Raw genomic sequence first — 7877 nt, forward strand, 5'->3', positions numbered from 1 at the left:
ACCACATAAATTTATTTTACGTGCAATAAAATGAACGAGAGTTTTGTTTAAGCGACATTAAAATTTCTACCGCAATAATACAGCGCTTTAAAAATAGTTTTACATTTTGAGATAATAAAGAAAAATGATTCATTTATACACAAAAAGGGTTGTAATCTATTAGAAACTGATTAGAAGCCAAACTACTAAAAAAACCCATCGATTCAATGTGGATTATTAATTATGGAAAAAAACAGAGTAATAAATTTATGTACAGGTGATAGAAATCAATTAAACACATGACTTTGTAAAAAACTGATTGATTTTTACCTGACTTTGAAGAAACGCCGTTTTGTATTTCCAGATTGCAGGTTTCTAAAATAATGCTCCGTCATTTCCTTCGCTTATAAAATCTCATTAAGTACCAGATTTTAGCTCCAACCAGCTTGATATTTTAGGAAATTAATAACGTTTGCAAGATTATTATATTAAATATGAACAAAAAAATTGGATGGAATTCAGTTGGGTGATAACTTCGGCCACAATTTGCGATTTAGTTACGTTTGAAACAAAGAAAAGAAGTTCAGTTTTAACTTGTTTTACCAAAAGCCGATGAGATTATTCAAACAAGTCACAGAACTGCATATAATAGACCTGCAATCTGGAATGCACGAGATCCCTCATGCGAAATAAATAAATCAATAATAGCTTTGTGCAATGTCAACAGCAGTCCATAGAACTATAGGAAAGTTTTAATGATCTGCAAATTGAGACTACAATAATATCATCAAGTTTCCTTCTTGGAACTTTAATTGAACTGATCCGACCGGAAACCTGAAATTTTAGACACACAAAAACGAAAAATTATGTTAAGTGTCTTTGCGTGGATATTCAAATTATTCTAAAAAATAAAACTTCTTTTCGATCCCATCATTTTTTTACGTCTAAATAAATTCTACGAAATGAAATGGCTTTTTCAATTATCCACTTAAATATTGTTTGCCTATGCAAACAATATTTAAAATTATCCGAATCTATATTCGGATAATTTTGTGGCATCTAATTAGGAGCGGCCATATTTTTCGCCGTTATACAAGTTACAGTAATTTCAAACGCCTTAGGTTGTCACACCGCTACATTATAATATTATTGCCATTCCCTCAATAATCATAATAATAGCAAGTTAATTATAGATTTTGTTATAACTGTATAATAAGGCGGTTTGGCTCTTTCGTGTTGGCGATAATTCCACGATTATTCCTTGTTATTGATACCGGGGTCAAGTGGGATAGTGTATCTGAGCAAAATCTCACTCTAATAAAAGTATCCATACTCGGACGAAACTATAAATAAACACAAATAACAAAGATATGAATTATTTTCACCCGCGAGGGCTGACTCTTACAATAGCCACTTTTCACTCATTATTATTTGAGATTAAATTTTAGAAAGTTGCGTTTGACAGAAATGAATACCGTCTTGTTCATTTTTTCGAGAAGTGAATTATAAAAAATTGATATGCCGTTGTTATGCTGTATTATGGTATGACATCATCACATGTTGCTGAGACCGATACCACCAAACAATGATGAAGCTCGTTATCAGATTTCTTATATCTCAGTAAAAAAATACGGCCATTTATCGGCTGCACGTCAAATACCAATCAAATAATGTGTATATGATGGAGAAGAGTATGTTTGAAGATCGAAGATAAGAAGCTTCTTCTGTGTATATAAGAAGTGACGGCGATGCTTGGCCGTGCATGAGAACTGACCATCTTTGTATGCATGCATTGTCCGAAACCAATTTATCTAGCATTTCTTGCAGAGCAGCATGTTAAATATCGAGCTCTATCAGCATGAGGCCTGTTTTAAGTTAACAAAAATGTTAATTGCTTGTATAGATTTAACTACTCATCCATCGATTACCGCTGACTTAACTTGTACTTATATCCTTGCCGATAACATCTAAAGATGACTAACTGCTTTCCAGGACCGTAATCGAATCAAAAGCTCACATAAAGAAGCAAATAACTCCAGTGGTACTGGTCTTGAACCTGAAACACATTTGTAGGGTGTTAGCCAGTTTTTTAAATTGTCTCTAAGTCTTAGTGCCAATTTTTAATTTTTTCTCTGATGGGTCTAGTGCTGGACGTACGGTCCTGTCCCTAGTCAGCACATTACGTGATTGGCAAGTCATGGCACTTCTCTTTTTGTCAATCAATCATTTGACATCTCGTATTAACTCTACTTACAGCCATATCACATAAATCATACTGTGTATTAGAGTGGATCTATTACCAGCACATGTATTGTTATAATTATTATAATTAAATCTTTTGAGTATGAGGTTTTTGTACGTGCGCCTTGCCGTCAATAAATATGCACGTCACTCTTGGCGTTTAATATTAATTCTTGCCTGTATCTAACTGTAGTCGATTTTATAACTGCACCTCGTATCTTATTACCACATTTTTTCAAAAATTTCTATTTTTCCTTCTTTCGAAAGTGCATTACAACCGTTTGTTCTATCAAAGTGAGTGCATCCCACAATTAACGGATAAGTTTTTTTATTGTCTTTGATCGACTCCACTTTATATAGGGCTCGAGTTCAATAAATAAATAATGCGTCAGATCCCAATGATAAGATGGTCTTATTTGGGTCCTAATGGCGCAAAAAACGACCGCCTCGTGCGCATGTCACAGAGCGGTCTGATCAAAGTGGGCTGATGTCCGCAGAAGCAAGCGATTGCTTTTTGCAACCGTTTCGATAAAAAGTCAAAGAACACTTTGATCGTATCGGCAAATTAAGACATGAAATACGTTGACAAACAAGATCTTCTTTGACAAATTTTGTAAAAAATCGTATTCGTTGGTGGCCACACTTTTTAAAAACACGAATCAATATCATCGAACCGAAAAACAGCTTCGTTCTTTACTTTACCACCAAGGATGTCAAATAATGGCCTTTACAGGGGGTAAAAAGGAATATTATGACACTCTCTCAGGGGTTTGTTGTACACTTTAGAAAGAAAGCAGATGCAGTGTCACTCCTGTAATATATGATGGGGCGTAACGTTTATTTCTGAAGGTGTTCTAGTCCGAAAATCGCGATAAAGTCAACGAAGGTAATTTGTAGACTTTGGCTAGGTATAAGGGGCAGATGCAAGATTCAAGATAAACAATTTTAGTTAATAACGATTAAGGAGCCACTGGAGATGTGTGGAGATGTAGGGTTGGAATCGATTCTTTCGCCGAGGGTGCAATATTAGGAGTTGTATTTACTTATCGCTGATAATTGGCTAGTATCGGCTCCCCAGTGATATAACTATTAATAGAGTTAAGTTGCAAGTCGTGATGCAACTACCCCCAGCAGATCCGATTGTTACATTGCACAAGAATACAGAAATTACCCGCACTAGGGGCGATTATTGCGATAGGAACTGAGAAAATTCTGCTACTCAACTATTGCACTGCAGAGCCCAATTTTATTAAATCGTAACTTTATGGACACATTTTTCTTTATAATTTATTTCATTCCCAAGCTACCACCCGTAGAGTCCTACCCTACGTGGAGTTTGTTGACGACTCATTATGTGCAGGTAGCGATTGAGTATAATGGAATCAATATAGGCTAACCGACTAACGCATGGTTGCGGTATTCCAAACAGTGCCATTCTTTGTACCTAATAAATGTCGTCCGAGCTATTTTCGAGAACTATAAATCGAAAGTTTGCAATGAATAGTCGACAATGAGGGCCCAAGAAAGAACGAACATAAAGAAGAATAGAAGTAAAGTGGGCGTTCACGGATATAGGAGGCGAGCAATGATCTGAAACGTTTCGAATAGGCCTTCTGCTTTATGCACATTTAAGACTCCACATTCGACTTATGCCGCTAAGAAATTCAAACGGTCACCAAACATCTAGCTAAAATCAGATCAAATTTTAATCGATTCCGGCTCGTCGGCAAATGAGTATATAGTTTAACGACCCGATTCTCGACCACCTTGGTAAGTTTATTCTCCGATTTATATTTACCTGCGGATATGAGCACGCGTAAGAAAACAAACGTTCTAAAGAGCTTATTTTCTTATATGTGGTCATGTGTAATGAATCGTTTTATTCGACTTTAAACTACCATAATAACAATAACAAACAAAAATAAAACCTGGGTACTTCTTTGTTGAGCCACTTAACTACAGGGAGCCAGATGAAATTATAAATTAAATCAGCAGGGTGTTCTTTATTTTTATCAATCAATAATTGAACAAAAAATTATTTAATATTTTTAAAATAACAATTTGAAACTTTATTTTCCGCAAAATACTAAAACAACTAAGGCTAGGTTAAAATAAATTCCTGATGTCGATTACAAGGCTGTAGATCGAACGGCTTATAGGGAGTTTAATGTTCATTGGTTATGGCGATGTAACAACAATGATTTACAACTTAGAATTGTTCGATTGATTACTTGAAAATCTTAATGAAGAGATTTTAACTTTTAGCAATATTGCGTTAATATCATTTTTATTGTTAATAGGAGAAAGACAGTAAAATTACCAAGCTGTTCAGAAAAAAAAATGCGTATAGATTGACAGAAGTCTATTCATTCACATTTTTGTTTTTATGTTTGTATAAACATTTTGTTACAAACGTGTGTTTATTCAAGTAGGCGTAGTTTGATAAGTAATAGATTTTTTAAAATTCTGTTTGGCCGTTTTGTAGATATAATTTCTAAGATACATTGTGTTTTTAAACAACGTTGATAGGTATCTTTTCAAATGGCTGTTTTATCCACGCAAAACTTAACATTGGAAACGCTATAAGAGAAAATTTGTTTAACCTGACCTTTTAATTGTAAATGTATAATTGAAAAAAAGAATGATAAAATGCAAATATTCTGGCATGTTTGTGATTAATTGAATACCTCCTGGACACAGCAGACTGAAAAAATAAAAACTATTTATCTCCACATGGACTACAAAAAACTTTTTTATTATTTCAAATTGTAATAGCGCAGTATCATTTAAATAAGCAAAAGGTTTAATTGATTTCAATTAAAGAATGAATTATTAATTATTATATCTACAACAAATTTAACATCATTTATTATGAACTACTGTGATTTCAGTTCGGAATCTGATCAATTTTTAAATCTTGATGTGACATTTATTTTTGTAATCTAGAAGAGCTCAGCAGGAACCGCGCCTTAAATCCGACATCTTGCATCAGTCAAGAGTCACAATGTGAGCCTTATTAAGATTGACAAGTCACAATATTCGAAATCATTCACTTTTTTTCAAAGCTTATGTTATCTCAATTTTAATGCGTGAGGAAATCCGTTTTTTTTTGTAAACATGTTATCTCACTTAATTTGATCAAGTCTTACTCTCATTGAACTGAACACATGTGATAAGAAGTGGATGAAGTCGTCTTTCAGTACTTGAACAAGCGTTCTGTATGAAGTAATTTAGCAGTGGAAAACAATTCCGAATTGTAAAATGTGGGAAAAATATCCCAGTGGTCGTATAATTATGACGACATCTTGCTATAAAGAAGCGCATGCCATTGGTTGTACTATCGCGTCCAAAATCTCCGGCCAATGAGAGTGCATATTTTAAGTAGCTAATTAGCACTATTAGGCGAGAGCCAGCTTGTTTGTTAATGGCTTTTACCATAACATTAACTTATTGCACTCGTACTTGAATCTGTTGTGCTTGTCTAATTGTTCGTAAAGAAATAAAAATCGCTTCAGTTCTGGTGTAAATGGCCGAAGGAAGGATAAGTGCGTCGCGGAATTTAATGTTCGCTTAACAAACGCAAAAGAGCGGAATGGTAAGGTGTAAATCATCGAGTTTATTTAATCTGTTTGATTGCAAAATATTCTAAACTGTCTTATTACGGGAGGATTATTGGATGCAAATCTGAATTTATTGCCGTGGACATCTACCACATATGTTATTATTTGTACAGTAAACTCTACCTTCGTTTTTTAAATATACGACAAGAAGGCTTAAAGTAATCTCTTGTCAAGGACAGAGAGGTGCTCGGACTCTCCGCCAAATATTGATCTCACATTTCTAAATCTTAGGAATTTCAGCAACAAACAATTGCTAATTTTAGGTTAGTAGGAAAAGCTTGAAAATTGTTGTGGTTTATAAATAGATTTACGACCTATAATATTGTGACCACAACCCAAAAAACACCCGTTCTCGAGTCTTTTTATTTGTGGATTTTGCGGTTAGTTTAAATAAACGTCATTAATATAACCATACTTTCGAATAACAGTTGTTAAGTCAAAAAATATAATTATAATGAATTTATAGTTTTTCCATTTGCATTCCACGATTTTTTTGTCCTTTTGTAATTACTAAACTACTCAAGCAACGAGACCTTTACCACAACTGACCTCTGTTTATTGACCACATTAAATTGCAGAGACAATTACTGTTACATGGGCATAAAAACAAGTAATTAAAATCGCATGGTTTTAAAATTTTGACGTGCCTATGTTTCGGTGCGTGGAAATGGTTTAAAAAGGCGGTTAAGGTTAAAAGAATCTTTTAATATTTATAACCGTTTTTTTCTAAAATTGCCTAATTTCACATAAAATAAAATGATAATACACTGTCCTTAATGAACATCTATTAGGGAAGAATTATACATAAAGACATAAACAAGACAATAACAATTTATCTTGAATAAAGTGTTGATGACTCTGATACATAAATAATACAGTTGATGTTCAAAATATCAAAACTAATGCTAAGTAGATTTCTTATCGGAAATTTTCTAACTGACTTAATTTTATTGTTTCCTGTTGCGAGCTCCTTGGTCCCAAAGGATTTGAGACGATAATCCCTCAGTGTTTCTATTAGAAGTATAACTGATAAAATCGAGGGCCACTCCTTCTTTTTGATAGCTGGTGCATGAAATGTGACTTGAAGGAAGACCAATGAACGGCTTAAAAAACTAAATCGGATAAACTAATGAGTTTACATTAAAATATTGTCGAAACAAATTTGTTCGGTGACGATTTCGACATCCACTTGACAGAAATCGAGTAATAAATTAATCTTGTTTTATTGGGAGCGATTAATAAATTATTCTTATGTTCAAAATGCCATTTGTCACAACAGGACGTAACCTTGCAGAATTTAGAAGTGTTTTTTTGATAATTAATCTTGTTTGTATGTTTTTTCTGAGCTAATCCGATTGGGTTCAATTGTCTCTTGGAAAAATCTTATAAGCATACACATAAGAATTGTATTGATTACATTGACGGAATGACTGCTTGATTTATGAATGACCCCTAGTGAGACGATAATAAACATGTATTAGAAGAGCTCGACGCAACTGTTCCATCATGAATGTTAACGCGCCCGCCATTTACACGTTTAAATATTAAGAAAACTTTACATCTTTTATGAAAAGGACAGACAGGAAACAATTTCTATAGGTATACATAGTTGCATGTTAAGTAAACACAGCCAAATTAGTTTTACACGAAAGCTTATTTCTGCCCCATTTTGAAAATTAGTCATCTAATTTTGTCATTGTGTCGACACGAATCATTTTTCTGTGAATCTCAACTCTGCGTTTTGTCATCGATCATTCACCTCCAGCCTCATTACCACCTCCCACGTCAAAAATTGATACATCCGATTTCCAAATTTGGACTACCAACTATCGTAGGTTAGATACTTTATTCAATATTTCATTTTTAATGCCACGCATATGCTTTAAGAGCGGAATTTAACACCCCCAGAGGTTAGTACATACATAAATATGCGCGAATTAAGAAATCATCTTGAATAATAATGTGACAGAAAATAGGAAAATCCTTAATTTTTTTCATTGCAAATGTGCTAACGAAATATTGTTTGACTTTGTATAA

This window comes from Tribolium madens, unplaced genomic scaffold, assembly GCF_015345945.1.
Source record: "Tribolium madens isolate multiple individuals breed KSU strain unplaced genomic scaffold, Tmad_KSU_1.1 Scaffold_3;HRSCAF=73;Tcas5.2_LG2, whole genome shotgun sequence".
Lineage (NCBI taxonomy): Eukaryota > Metazoa > Arthropoda > Insecta > Coleoptera > Tenebrionidae > Tribolium > Tribolium madens.